We start from the raw sequence: 15,847 nt of genomic DNA, 5'->3' as shown, positions 1-15,847 counted from the left end.
CTGGCCACAAAACATCTCTCCAACTTTCTTGAGACTACTGATTGTTTGGATGTGGCTCAGTTTGGGTTTAGACCGGCACATGGGACAGAGTCGGCATTGGTGACTGTTCTCGATGACCTTCGAACGCGTGCCGACCAGGGTCAAGCAGCCTTTTTAGTGCTGCTCGACATGTCAGCCGCGTTCGACACGGTCAGCCATGCAATCCTGACCAGGAGACTGACGGAGGCTGGGGTGTCGGGCTTGGCCCTTGAATGGCTGGTGTCATATCTCGATCAAAGGCAGCAGGTAGGTGCCCTGCCACCCTTTAAATCCAACATCAGGAGGGTTGGTCAGGGAGTACCCCAGGGCTCGGCCATCAGCCCTATTCTTTTCAATCTTTACCTCCGTCCCCTGATCACGCTGATTAAATCTTTTGGCATAACAGTCACCAACTACGCCGATGACACCCAACTTATCTTCTCGTTTGAGGGTAAGGACGGGGTGTCGCAGGAGGTCTTCCATCGATGCATGAGCACCACGGCAGAATGGCTGGGTAACAACTCCCTACAATTTAACAGCTCGAAAACCGAGGTGCTACATTGCTCTATGGATCGGACCCCCAGACCCCTACCACAGGGTTTTTGGCCTCCTGATTTCCAAGGTACTAGTCTGCCTGCCGAATCGGTTCGGAATTTGGGGGTAATGTTTAGTTCCGACTTACAGCTGGACACATCAGTGAACAAAACGGTGGCCACTTGTATGGCATAACTTGGATCATTGCGAAAGATTCTACCCTTGCTCCCGGTACAGGCCAGACCAGAGGTAGTGCGGAGCATAATTTTAAGTCGTCTCGACTACTGCAACGCACTGCTGCTGGGGGCACAAGTTACTCTGCTAGGTAAACTCCAACGAGTACAGAATTTTGCTGCCAAACTGGCACTCTTGCGACACCGCCTGGACTCTTCTGCCAAGGCACTTAGGGACCTCCATTCGTTGCCAATCTCTCAACGGGTGAACTTCAAAGCTTTGTGTTTGGTTTTTAGGGCTCTACACGGACAAGGCCCGTCTCCTCTGCAGGACCTTTTCTCATGGTACATCCCTCCAAGACCACTCCGGTCGGCCTCGGTTTACTTGGTGGTAGTACCCAAGTTGCTGAGGTCCCGGATGGGTGGTCGGTCCTTCAGGTTTACCGCAGCGCGGCTGTGGAATTCTCTACCGCTAGGCGTGAGGGGCCTGGAAGATTATTCTTCCTTTAAAAAAGCATTAAAGACCCATCTGTTCCCCAGAACAATGTAAATAGATTGGAAGCTGGAAACATCATGTATTGTGTCATAACAGTCTAAGCGCCAGGATGCCCGTCGGGTGACAGTTATAGCGCTATAAAAGAACGCCTATACATACATACATACATACATATCGCATGTAAATTATACTTAAGTATTTAAATGTTGCCTGTCTCTGCCGGCTTCGGAGTGAGGGGGATTTCGTTAAGGAGTTTGGTTTCAGAGGGATGAAGAAGAAGCTCTCTAGTCTGGGGGTTGAGGTGGTTTGTGTTGCGCCACGCGCCGGGACTCCTTTACCCTGTCCCCCGGGATGCTCAGCTCATGCATGCCTCCTTGTGCGCCGGCTCGGGTCCGTTGGCAGTGGCGTGCAGGTGCTTGGTGCTTCTATGGATGCTCTGAGCTCTTCTTGCGGCTGCGTTTGGCAACCCGTGCCTGACTGTGATGGGCAGGTGGGACTGCGCTGTCGCCGTGCCACCTGCCCTTACTCTGGGAAGAGATGGTCCTGTGCAGTGAGAGCGCTCACGCCTGATTCTTGGTTTCCCGTTCCGACTTCCTTCCCATGTGGTGAGTGCCATTGTGCATGTGCATACATAATAATTAAAAATGAAAACAATATAACATCAAATAAACTCTGAAGACTGTACATTGTTGGCACGTTCCTTGGGTTGCCTTAAATAAGGGCCTCTGTGACTGTGTGTAAATGAGTTGTAACATGTAACCCAATTCAGCCGAAAATACAGTCATGCTTTGCATTCTGTATAAAAGTTCTGAGTAAATAAAGTGCGAGTTTCTCTCATCCGTTTGTGGCAGTAGTTTATATGTTTGTTTCCATCTCTCATAGTCATAGTGCCAGTAAGCAGGCACAAACGCGTATCTCGTTAATTCACTGACACAAGAGAACTGGCGTTCCCCTGCACACCGAACAAGTAGGGACATCAGAGGAGTGACTGGCCTCTGACTAGACAGGAACTTGTCAGCACCAGCACCTTCGTCACTCGCCTGATTCACACAGTTTAGCTCAGTCATGCTGGTGCCAAATTGTATATTTGGGAGTGAGAGGATAAGGAGGGGCTGACGATCGACGGAGTGTTAAAAACAGTATCTGCGATAGGTTAAACATTAATTAAAATAAGTTTAAATGGCGTCGCTGGAGTCAAATGAGAGGGCTGCTACGGTTTGCACGGCGAGCACGTTATGTAAACAGCTCCGTGTGAGTGCACCTCCGACCCAGCAAGTACTCCCTCAGTTCGGAGTGACACTGGACCAACAGGGCAATTGGAGCCACTGGGGGTTGAGTCATGTGTTTTTTATTGATAAATTCACTCGGAATACGTGGAACAGCCAGGGTCGGACTAGCACCGCAAATACATCTGTGCATTAAAATGAAAGTGGCCCTCATTAGCGTGTTTCAGCTGAAAAAAAAAGTATCCCACATTTTCAAATCTGGGCAGTTTTCATCGTGTAAATTTACCCTGTATATGTATTTGGAAGGTATGGAATATACAATGCATTGATGCCCGCTTCAGGCAAAATTTGCTGTAATACCTGTTTTGTGTTTTCATTCTATTTGAAGCTACTCATAAGCTAAGCCTCTAACACTGCATGATGGTTACACGAAATGAATATTTTCTAAAATATGTGATCACTTCATGAACATGCTGAGTTCACTTTCACATAGCGTGCTGCATTAGTTTTTATGTGGGGTTGGTTTCTATTCTTTGTATGGTACTGCGTGGTGTTTGTTCCTGTATTTTTTTCTCCACCGCCAATTTTACGCCACACAATTTCAAATGTCACCAGCCGCCACTGGTGACTCTGTCCGCAGATCGCGAACTATTACAGCTACGACAAGGGAATAGAGACCTTATTTCCTATTTGTCACATTTCAATAGGTTAATTGCAGAAACCTCGTGGCCGAAGAAAAGAGGGCAGCACTCTTTTATCAAGGGTTAAAAGATGATCTGAAAGACGTTCTTGCGCAAATCGATCCTCAACCAACTACTTGTTCAGAGTTAGTCAATCTAACTTTACGTCTGGATCATAGACTGTCCGAAAGAAGAACTGACAGGAAAAAATATGATAAATCAAGTTGGAAGTTCGACAGTAAACCCAGAAATCAACTTAGTAGTTCAGAAACAACTGCAGAGCCAATGGAAATCGGGACTCTTAGGCAACCATTGTCTAAAGATGAAAAAGGTAATAGACATAAAAATGGCCAGTGTCTTTATTGTGGTGGAAAGGGACATTTCGTGAAAGATTGCACAATAAAACCTAAAGGTAAGACTGTGAGTGCTAACAAGTCTGTGGGTGTGACTACAACTGAGCAAACGTCGGGAAACTATTGTGCCCAAGATGTTTAGAAGGGGATCTCTTGGGAACCATCGCCTTCCCTTCAATAAATTCCTGTGTATCCAACTACAAATCTCACTTCCGTTTGGCAGTACAAATTCAGTTGACTTCAAAAATATACCAAATGGAAGTCCTAATAGACTCAGGCGCAACAGGGAATTTCGTAGATTTTGAAACAACTAAACGGTTACAAATTGCTTGTGAGAAAAAGGTCACTCCAGAAATTGTGCAAGCAGTAGATGGCAAAATGTTGTCTGGAGGCCCTGTTACCATGCAAACCTCTAAAATTCAGATGTTCTGCATAGATACAAATAACCAACAGCTTAAAGAGGAAGTTCATTTCGATGTAATCCAAGCCCCACAATATGGCTTTATTTTAGGAATGCCTTGGCTTTGCTTGCATAACCCTTTAATAGATTGGCAAAAAAGGGAACTTGTTTTTCTTTCTCAATATTGTCACTCCACATGTTTAACACCTTGGGTGCTTGAGAGATTCCCCTCCTGTGCTGCATTCCCTGAATCCCCATTGTTCATGACGAGCTCAGCTCGTCATGAGCACAGCTCAACCGTGCCTCATGACGAGCTGTGCTCGTCATGAGCAGCGAATGGGTTAAAGACCAAAGAATCTACAACGGGACAAATTGCAACCACGGAAGAGAAAGAAACCGTGCTACCAACTCCCTATGAGGAATTTAAAGAAGTCTTCAGTGAAGCTAAAGCAGCGACCCTCCCTCCTCATTGGTCATACGACTGTCAAATTGATCTTGTGCCTGGTTCATGTGTGCCTAACTGTCAGATATATGCATTATCAGAAAAAGAAAACCAACATTTGAGACAATATCTTGATCAGTACTTGGAAAACGGATTTATACGCCCATCTAAGTCACCTGCGGCCTCTCCGTTGTTTTTTTATTCCTAAGGCAAATGGGGAATTAAGAACTTGTATTGATTTATAGAGCATTGAATAAGATCACAATAAAGAACAAGTACCCCCTTCCATTGATCCCTGTTCTTTTGGACCAGGTGAAGACCGCTGTGATCTACACCAAATTAGATCTTCGAGGTGCGTATCATTTGGTGCGCATTTGTAATGGTGATGAATGGAAAACGGCGTCTAAAACCAGATATGGGGGGGCGTGGCCAAGATGGCGGTGTGAGCGGACGTGTCTCCGAGAGCTCCCACCGCCGGCCGTCTTTATAGCACCATTGCAGCCCTTCAATCCCCCATCAGTGGGCCCCGTCGGAGAGCTATTACAGCCGGGAGAGGTCTGCACCAGGAGGAGAGACCCGAACGACGCTGGGGCCACCTGGAACAGAGGGAGAAGTGCCGCTGTGAGCGAGGCCGGGTTGGGCCTAGCGGAGAGGAGCCGCGGGGCGTGGCCTTGGGCCCCGGCGAGGCAGTCTGACTGGTTGGCGCCAGACTACGCAAGAGCCGACGCCGAAGCGGAGGGTCCGGCCCGCGCGTTGACAGCGCGAGGCCCCTGGGACGATACTGTCCGGGGGCTACTGCGGACCCGCGAACACATGGTTGCGGTGGTAGCGGCAGAGACAGATCTTTGACGGCGGACGGGCTGGCGGCCAGGCGAAGTGGGCCCGACCGCGGAGCACGGCGGACGGAACACAGAACCCGAGCCCCAGGGACTGAGGTGAGGAGCAGCGGGGAAGAATCGTACCCGAGTGGCGGCTGAGAGTGTCGGCGCGTCGACCAGGCCCAGAGGGTTTCGGAAGCGCCGAGGTAGAGCCCACAGGGGGAATCGAACGGACGCGCCTGATTCGCACTGGAGTTTGCTTCCGCCATTTTGAGCCACTCGCTGTTCGGAGCTGCCCCTTGTGTGGCATCCTAGAAGCCCTGCTAGGCTCCAAGACTGCGAGCAGAACACGGAGGCGCTCGGTGGGCAAATAGAGGCCAGTGCCCGGACAGGAGCAACCTGGGGTTTGGGCAGTGACAGAGTGTAGTCTCCTCTGCACCGGAGCAGGGAAAGGCGGGCTCCTGGGGCAGCCCTAGGTGAGCTCCCCTGAATACCGGACCGACCCGTCGAACTTTCTTGCACCCTCGTTGCCGGAACCCACGCCGTCAAGCAGCACTGGTGGTGTCCGGGCCTGGGAGGCCCTGAGTGACATGTCCTCGGGGAGAATCCAGAAGCACAGGACTATTAAGGATCTATTCACTCCCAGCACAATGGGGAAGCGGACGGACACCGCCACATCCAGCCAACGGACCGGCACGGAAAAGAAGACCAGGGACTCTCCACCCTCTGGAAAGGCGGACATTGAGGAGACTATCACAAAGACCTTTCTAGAATCCCTCTTCGCTGGCCTGCGAGAGGACATCCACGCTTTGAAGAGGGAACTACAGGAGGAAATACGGGAAGTCCGACGCGACACTGACGCCATAGGAGAAAGAGTGGCGGACCTAGAGACCAAATGCGATGGGCGAGATGTAGAAATAGAGGCGCTGCGGCAAGAAATAGTCTGTATTCACAGGTGGACCTCTAGTCTCACGCCGAGAACCTGGAGAACCGCTCCCGGCGGCACAACATCAGGATTCGGGGAGTGAAGCAGGCTCCCGACACAGACGACCTCTTCCATTTCACCCAAGGCCTCTTCAACCACATCCTGGGCTGACTGGCGGACTCAACGCTTCGGTTGGACAGGGCCCATAGGACGGGCCCGGCCAGGGCAGCCTCGTCCCAACTGGCCGACATCATGGTCTGCATGCAGGAATTCCGCACGGAGGAGGAGATCCTTAGCAAAGAGCGCCAGATGGGAACCATCTCATATGGTGCCCACTCGCGGACTCTATATCAGGACCTCGCCTCCATCACCCTGGAGAAACGACGGTCATTCCGACCGATCACGGCAGAACTGCGACGCGACATCCCATATAGCTGGGGTCACCCCTTTCGCCTGGTGTTTAAGCTGGACAACAAGGTTCACCAGTTGCGGTCTTTCAGGGATGCATGCAAATTGCTAGGCCTCGAGGAACCGACGGAGGATGACGATCAGCCCGGAGGGGGAGCAAATGGCACGGACGGCCCTGGGCAGTGGAAACAGCAACGGTGACGACGAAGACCGAGGCGCCCGGCCGCGCAAGAGATCGAAGATGGTCGCCGTGCTGCGGTAGAAACCGTAGCCCTGGGACTGGCAACCTCCGACAGCGGATAACCAACGATGAGGTGGCACGAGGGCTTTTAATGAGACTGTGGGGATTGGGGCCGACTGAGTCGGCGGCGGGGGCAGAGGTATTGGACTCCGACACATTCCCCCGTAGGTGTCCCAACCTCCTCGTCTACAACTATGGACGTTGGACAGGACTATTTTTGGTATTCTTCAAGTTGGGGAAAGGGGAGGGAGGGTGGTCTCCTTGGCAGGTGGAGGGGTGGGGAGAGACTGTTTTGCTTCTTTGGCCAGTCAGGAAAAGGAGGTTTCTGGACTGGGAGAGACCTTTCCCATTCTTCTCTGGATGAAGGACTATCAATGTTGGCATCTTGGGATTGCGGGGGGGGTGGGTGGCTGTCAAGGGTTTTGTTCATTGTGGGGAGGGGGGTGTTGTTGGTAAGGGGGAGGAACTCCGGATCCGAGTGAATGTTGGACTGAAAGGGTGTGGCGAATTGCGCAGATCTGAGGGTCCTGGGTGGCCGGGGCAGCTGTGAGACAGGGCTTGGCTGATGTTTTGGCCACTGGAAGTTTTCTCAGAGAGCGTGTGGGGTATGACTCCTTATGCCTGCGACTGAGTTGAGTGTGCTCACGTTGAATGTGCGTGGGCACAGTCCGGTTAAGCGGCGAGCGGTGCTTTCCCTGCTGGAGAATTCAAAAGCAGATATCTGTCTCCTCCAGGAAAAGCATTTGCTAACTAAGAATTGTCATAGGCTTAAATCCCGTCACTTTCCGACACAACTTTTCTCATCCACGACCACAAAGACTGCTGGGGTGGCGCTCCTGGTGTCAAAGCGATTTAAGTGGAAGCAGTTACACCGGAGGACAGAGGTTAAAGGGCGACTCCTATCCTGCAGGTTCTCACTGGGTGCTCACACCTTCACGGTGATTGCGGTTTATGCGTCAAATGAGGGGCATGAGAAGTTCTTCCACCAAGTGCTTACTGAAGCAGCGGCGGCACCTGATAGACACGTTCTGGTTGGGGGGGACCTCAATTTAGTTTTTGACAACCTACTTGACAGGTCAGCGCAGCGATCCACGCAGGCAGGCACTTTATCGGAGGGGGGACGGAACAGATTGTCAGAACTGGGTATCACGGACTTGTGGCGCTCCCTCCACCCGGGCGACCGGGACTACACATATTACTCCAACGCCCACAAAACCTATGCGCGCCTATATTCTTTTCTAACGTCCACTTCATTTAGAGCGCTGGCGTCAAGCGTTGGGATAGGAGCGGCAGCCCTTTCCGATCATGCACCACTCACAGCGGTGTTTACCTTTCCACCGGTGGGGCGCAGTGCCCGTTGCTGGAGACTGAGGGACACGCTGCTGCACAGACAGGGGGTTGTGGCCAAGATCAGGGAAGCTATAGCTGAATACCTGGTACACAACACACCGACGGACACTTCACATGCAACACATTGGGCAGCACTCAAGGCAGTCATACGGGGCGAGTTCATTGCAATCGCGGCAGCAGAAAATGCAGAGAGGGCCCGAAAGAGAGACGAGCTCTCTGCCCGCACAAAGGAATTGGAGCAGGTACACCAGAGGACAGGGGCGCCGCGGGTGTGGAAACAGTTGTGAGTGACACGTCAACAGTTAGCAGCACTAGATCAAGATAGAGCAGAATACGCGGCACTACGGGTACGACATGCATACTACACGGGAGGCGACAGATGCGGGAGGCTGTTGGGTCGGGCACTCCGCGAACAGCAGCAGCGACGCTCGGTGCACGAAATACACACGCAGGACGGAGTCACAGTGACGGAGGACGGAGCTATAGCGCAGGCATTTAGTGACTTTTATACCACACTATACGAGGGGGCTGCTCTGGATCCAGCGGACGGGGCGGCCTTCCTGGACTCGGTTTCCATACCGGCTTTGTCGACGGAACAATCAGAACTCCTTGACAGGGAGATCCGCCCTGAAGAAGTCATTGCCGCGATCTCCCGCCTCAAGCTGGCCAAGGCGCCGGGACCGGATGGCTTCACCGCCGCCTTTTATAAAACATTCTGCCCCCAGGTTGCTCCGTTGGTGACTGCCCTCTTTAATTCCTTCTCGGAGCCCGGCGCCATCCCAAGAGATCTGATGAGTGCCATGATCTCGGTCATTCCCAAACCGGGGAAGGACCGAACGAAATGCGGGGCCTACCGCCCTATCTCGTTACTTAACGTAGATCTGAAGCTTTACACCAGTATACTGTCGAAGCCGCTGGGCCCACTTATGCCGGGTCTGATTGATCCGGACCAGGCCGGCTTTATACCGGAGCGCCAGACGGTCGACAACACAAAAAGAGCACTCCACTTAGTGGAACGGGCCTCCTGGTTGCCGGGAGAGTTCATGATGTTGGCAATTGATGCGGCGAAGGCCTTCGATCGTGTCCACTGGCCGTACTTGGAACAGGTGCTCATCAAGGCAGGGTTAGGCGCGAGATTTCGTACGTGGGTTCTGAACTGCTAAACCTTCCCCACGGCGTCGGTTCGGGTGAATGGCTGCTCATCGCCCGTATTCCCCATCGAACGTGGAACTCGGCAGGGGTGTCCGCTCTCGCCCCTGCTCTTCGCGCTGTATATGGAACCCTTGGCGCAGGCCATGCGATCGCACCCGACTATTAAGGGGATTAAATTCGGGGCTTATATCCACACGATTAGCTTATACGCTGATGACGTCTTGCTTTCCCTTGCTTCCCCTGCGGCATCCCTGCCGGCCGGGGCGGCCATCCTGGATGCGTTTGCGAAGGCCTCTGGCTTTAGGGTGAACATGACGAAATCAGTAGCACTTGACCTTTTCTTGGAGGCACACACGCGGGCCTCCCTATAAGCACAATTCCCCTTCCAATGGGCAGACGGTGCAGTCCCCTACCTGGGCATACAATTGGCGGCCACGCTACCAGAAACGGTGCGTCTCAACTATGCTAACCTTAGTCGCACTATCCGCGCGGAGGTCGGGCGGTGGCGGCACCTCCCACTATCTTGGCTGGGCCGAGTGGCAGCAGTAAAGATGACATTCCTCCCGCACGTTTTATACATTTTTCGGGCTAGCAGCTCCGTCCCCCGGAGGGATGGATTCGCCGCACGCAATCGGAGCTGGCTCAGTTTGTGTGGAACGGGAAACGGCCCAGACTCAAGCTGAGGCTAGGGATGCTTCCCCTGGAGAGTGGTGGGCTGGGCCTGCCGGATTTGCGTCACTATTACCAGGCGACCCAACTCAGAACCCTAGTGGAATGGAGCAAATGGGAATCGGAGCGCCATTGGTTGTTCCAGGTCCAAGCGGTCGCGGAGCGTCCACTCCAGGAGGTGCCTTTCCAGCGGCGACAACACCGGCCCCCTAACCTATACGCCTCCTTCGTCACAAGGGTACAGCTAGAGGTATGGGATCGAACATGCGTCTTACACGACCTGACGACCTTCCTGTCTCCCCTCACACCCCTGTTAGAGAACCCTGACTTCGGCCCGGGTAGGGATGTCCAGGCCTTTGCACGGTGGCGCCCAGCAGGATGCCGATGCCTCTTTCACATGTATTCAGGTGCGGGAGTGATGCCTTTTGAGGAATTCCAGAAGACCTATGACCTCCCGGAGGCTGAACGCCTTAGGTATCCACAGGTCCGACATTGGGCGCTTCAACCCCAGATCCGTGGAGACGCTACACGCAAGCACAGTAAATATGAATACTGGCTTCTCTCGCGCACCACAGATAAGCGACTCATTTCAGACATATATCGGCTCCTCTTGGACAGATACTCGCGCGTTTATAATGGAGGACGGGCTAGATGGGAGAGGGAACTGGGGCGGACTCTGCGCAACAAAGAATGGGAGGACATTTACTACCGCGCCACACACACACTAGATGCGTGAGGTTTGGCACCTCACGCGAAATGCGTGAGGTTTGGCACCTCACGCGAGATGCGTGTGATTCGGTATCTCACGCGAGATGCGTGAGGTTTGGTACCTTACCCGAGATGCGTGAGGTTTAGCAACTCACCCGAGATGCGTGAGGTTTGGCACCTCACCCGAGATGCCTGAGGTTTGGCACCTTACCCGAGATGCGTGAGGTTTGGCACCTCACCCGAGATGCGAGAGGTTTGGCACTTCACCCGAGATGCGTGAGGTTTGGCACCTCACTCGAGATGCGTGAGGTTTGGCACCTCATGCGAGATGCGTGAGGTTTCCACCTCACGCAATGCGTGAGGTTCGGCACCTCACTCGAGATACGTGAGGTGTGGCACGGGTGTGCCTACGATGATGTCAGCGGCCGCGCCCAGTTCCCCGTTCTCACTATTCAGCGTCTTGGTGAAGGAGGAAGAGGATCTTGGTACTCCGTTTGTCTGCGAGGCCAGCTTTCTTCTTTTGATCGGTGGAGTGTTCTGGGTGCCTGAAAACTGCTACCACGCTCGCTGAGCTGCAGGAGGAGTTTAGAATCTGCAGAGACTTCTCTTCTTGATGGGCTCCCGGTGAGGCTAGCTTTTGGGGGGATTACCTGTCACTAACCCAGATTCAGAAGTAGAGTCAATCCATCAATCAGGAGTTTGTTAAAGCGCAACTACTCAAGGCGCTAGGGGTGGGGGGGTGCAGGTTCCATTCCATCAAGGAGGGGGTCTGTCGAAGAGCCAAGTTTTGAGGTTTCTTGCGAAGATGGGGAGCGATGTTGTCTGTCTGAGGTGGAGCGGAAGGGCGTTCCATGCTTTGGCCGCGAGGAAGGAGAAGGAGCGGCCTCCCGATCTGGTCTTTCTGGTGCGGGGGACCACGGCGTAGGAGAGCTGGGCTGATCGTAGGGTCCTTTGGGGTGCCTGGAATTTGAGCCGGCTGTTCAGGTATGCTGGTCCGGTGCCTTGGAGGGCCTTGTGTGCGTGGGTAAGCATCTTGAAGGTGATTATCGCCTTGACGGGGAGCCAGTGGAGTGTGCGCAGGTGCTGAGAGATGTGGCAGTGTTTTGGCAGGTTGAGGACCAGTCTTGCGGCGGCGTTCTGGATGTTCTGTAGCTTGCGGATGAGATTTTTTGTTTATTACGCCGTAGAGTGCGTTGCCGTAGTAGAGTCTGCTGGTGACCAGGGCGTGAGTGACTGTCTTTCGGTGTTCGAGGGGGATCCATTTGAAGGTCTTACGAAGGAGGCGGAGGGTTTGGAAGCAGGAAGATGAGACGGAGTTGATCTGGTGGTCCATTTTGAGCTCGGAGTCCAGGATGATTCCCAGGTTGCGTGCGTGGTCTGTGGGGGTTGGCGGGTTTCCAAGAGCGGTGGGCCACCAGGTGTCGCTCCAGGCATCGGGGTTTGGGCCCATGATGAGTACTTCTGTTTTGTTGGTGTTTGTAGGAGAGTAGGGTCTGCAATCCTATGATCACCCAGATTTTTTTGCTTTTGTTTCACTGGTTTACGACTTTCTCTGGCTGTGGGCCCGCTAATCAGACCCACAGCCTGGCTGTTCTCTTTCTAAATTACGATATGTACCCTAGGTGCATTTACCAATTGGTACTGGGCCACCTTATCAGACCCCGTAACGCAGGGCATAGGTGTACCCAGGGCCGCCAGGGGCTGAAGCATGTATTATGCCACCCCTGGCTGGCCTCCTAAATTTGACACAACTGGCTGCACGACAGCTGGGGCGAAGACGTGTAACCACCCTTCGCTTTAGGTATAGTAGCTCTATATCTAACCATACAATGGACACCCGAGTTCCTATCAGTCACTCCTATGGCAGGCCTTAACAATCCTGAAGGCAGAGTGCGTGGGCTCGTGTGAGCTAGGTTCAGGCCCGAGCCGAGCCCGGTTGCAGCTTGCGGAATCAAGACCCAATAGCTGTTCCATGATAACGCGTACCATATCGGTAACTCCGGTGTCGCGTTATCAAGGCATGTCGAGTAAGGTGTCATACGAATCGGGGTGCTGCCCTCTCACCAACTCTGGCGATGAGGTTAGCATCCCACCCTTCTAGAGGGACACGACATGTACGTAACTGTGAACCCCGGTTAAAGTTAACTGAAGCCTCAGCTCCACAAAATGGATGCTGCCACCACAGACACGAGTCTGACCTCCTGCTGCTGGGAGTCCTTCCAGCGAGGAGCACTTGGACAAAGGGTTTCCTGTCGAGGGCGCTGTTCGCACCGTCCCAGACAGGGTTTGTGTATTCTGGGTAGGTAGGGCTTTGGCGAGAAGGTGACTGCGGAGTGGCACCCCGGTGCTCACTACGCATCTGCCGGTTAGAACCAGTTCCAGGGGCGACAGCCCTGGCCTGGGGAAAGTCCGGCAGGGGAGAGGGGCGTAACTACCCCCCTTCCTGGTCCCACCCTTAGGGCAGGACCTAGTCATGTACCCACCCCTTTCTTTAGGATAAAGACCGGAGCGGGGACCCTTCCAAATTAGATCATCTTTGAATCAAGAACTACTTTCTACGAAAGGACACTCAAGACTCTTCTCAAGATTTCTCCCTTGTGGCTAAGGAGTAGTCACCCTGCATCAGCGGGCACCATCTAAGAACTCTGCGGTTTGCTGCAAGTCCTTCCTCAAGGATCCGACGGCCCAGCTCGACGAGAACCGGCTTCCCTGGCACCTCTGACCTCTACCCACGTCATCAGCTCAGCTGTGATCTGTGGGTGCGACGAGACCTCGAGGGACCGGCCATCATCAGAACCTGCACGCTCTTAAAAACCAGCACGACCATCGAGGTAACTCTCTGGTGAGTGCTCTGGGGTCCGAGAAGCCCCGACCCTGAGCCGCTCTAGCACCGAAGTGCAGTCTCCCAGCATCTCCACGATCTGCGTGGGGCCCTTCTGCTCGCTGCTCAGCACGTTGTCTGGTCACTCGCCGCTGGCTTGTGCCCTTCTGTGATGACATCCGAGAATCATCACTGCTGGTCTGGTTGCTCCAGACTGGCCCTTGCTTCCATCTTTGCGAGAAGCACCCCAGACCCTCCTGGTCCACTCAAGACGCCATCTTAGGCCCACCACGTGGCCCTGAGATCTGCCAAGGCTTGTTGCCCCATCCTGGGCCCAGCGACGCCGACAGCATCATCCTTCGTGGGACAGCTCGCACCTCCACCGTGGTCGCCGACAACGCCTCCTGATCCGTGAGACTGCAGAGCCTAGCGTCGCCCACTCACCTAGTCGAGGTGACGGCCAACCGGTGCCTTCCTGGTACCCTCTGACTACTGGCTAGTAGTACGAACTTGGTCCCCTCTGCTTTCAGGTTTCATCAATCTCCGATCCAGGCTTGGATCTCTACGAACTATTCAGCACTGGTCGCCGGCCAGCAACTCCTTTTCCTTCCGGCTCCTGGCTCGTCAGCGAAGACCCCGACGCCTGTAAGACTTGTGCAGCCGCAGCCCTCGTGGCTAGGTAAATCGGCATTTCGGTGCCTGCATAGCCTCCTTACTCTAGGGTCCTGAGTCCCTCGCTTCCGACTTGCCTTATCGGGTCCGCCCGAGACCTTAACCTTTCCGTGTCCTCGGACACTTGTTTTAATTGTGCACTTGAAGTATTTGCTAAAGAGATTTGGTTTGTGCTTAGTACCCTGTCCTCATAAAGAGTACAGGGCTGTTGTGATTCTTAATAAATATCCTGTTTATTTTCATAACACTTGTGTGGTGTCCTTTCACTGGGTGTTCAAGGGGTACATGTGTGGTAAACAGCTGGCTTAACGCGCCCTCTCGAGTCTTTAGCCTTAGACTGCTCGTATCCACGCTACTAGGATAGCTGGTCTATAGGTTGACTTACAACCAAACACCATAAGGGTCGTTGGAACGATACATAGCGGTCGCTAGAATAGCGAACGTTGCATATCGGGCCAACTTCTCACATTGGTGAGCAGCGGTTGGGATTTGAGCTTGCTGTTGTTTTACCACACGTATCCTAAGAATATCTTGTTGAAAGATCGCACAAGTACTGTTAGTACATATAACTAAAGCTTAGAATACTCTGAGTTCTACTGAACCAGCTGTTGTAGCTCCTCAAGGCTTAGCACACCTTGGCTACAACTCTTAGCAAGGGTACAGTAGGTAAACACGTAGTGTAGGTAGGTGCATCACTTACACCACACTAGAAACAGTATGTCGGACAAAGGAGGAAACTCTGGGTCTCCCCATGTGTCAGTTGACCCTCCACGGGTCATCCCTTCAGGATATACTGTGCTGAGCTTCAAGGAGTTAAGACGACTGTGTCACTCCAGGAAGATTCAGCAGGGGTCTAACCCCACAACGTCCTTTCTGATTGGTCTCTTGGAGACTTATGATGCCAGAAGAGCTGAGAAACTTCGTAGCTCTTCTAATCCAGAAGGAGACATGCCTCCCCTCGAGGGAACCCGGGACGATCCTGACCTCATCCACCTCGCAACTGAGAACGAAGATGTGGAGGAGGATGAGGATGAGGATCTCTCTGGGGATGAGGCAGATAAGGGACAGGTAGAAGTCGTCAGACTAAGCAGGTCCAACTTAAGCAAACATGATAGCGGTACTGGGGGACCCCTGGGGCCACTACCAGGTCAGCTTAACATTGGGAATGGACGAGCCAGATCTCTGTCAAGAGGCTCTGGCAGATCCCTTCAAACCAATGGCTCTCTCAACTCGTCTCAGAGAGGGATGACGTCCCCTCAGAGGAGAGTGTACGAAGCTAAGGAAAGGGCAGCCAATCTAAGGATTGAGAGGGAAGAACTTGCCCTGGCCAAAGAGAGGCTTGCCTTTGCTAGAGAGCAACAGTTAAGTGGGGCAGTCCCCACTGGTGGCAGCAATGTACCTAGTAATAGGGAAAAGAGTTTCGATACGAAACACCTTGGTAAGATAGTGCCCCCCTTTAAACAAGGGGACGACATCCACAAATGGATTACTGCTTTGGAGAGGGCCTGCACTGTGCAGGGTGTTCCCCAGAGTCAGTGGGCAGCTATCTTGTGGCTCTCCTTTGAAGGAAAAGGAAGAGACAAGCTCCTCACCACAAGGGTGGAGGATGCTAACAATTACCAAATCTTGAAAAATACACTCGTTGAAGGGTTCGGCCTAACCACTGAGCAGTACAGGGTGCTGTTCAGGGATACCCAGAAAACGCAGTCTCAAGATTGGTCTGATTTTGTCGATTGTGCCACTAAGGCTTTTGAGGGCTGG

The sequence above is a fragment of the Lissotriton vulgaris genome, chromosome 11 (assembly GCF_964263255.1).
Source record: "Lissotriton vulgaris chromosome 11, aLisVul1.2, whole genome shotgun sequence".
Taxonomy (NCBI): domain Eukaryota; kingdom Metazoa; phylum Chordata; class Amphibia; order Caudata; family Salamandridae; genus Lissotriton; species Lissotriton vulgaris.
The sequence above is the reverse complement of the archived record's forward strand: the minus strand, read 5'-3'. Positions refer to the sequence as shown.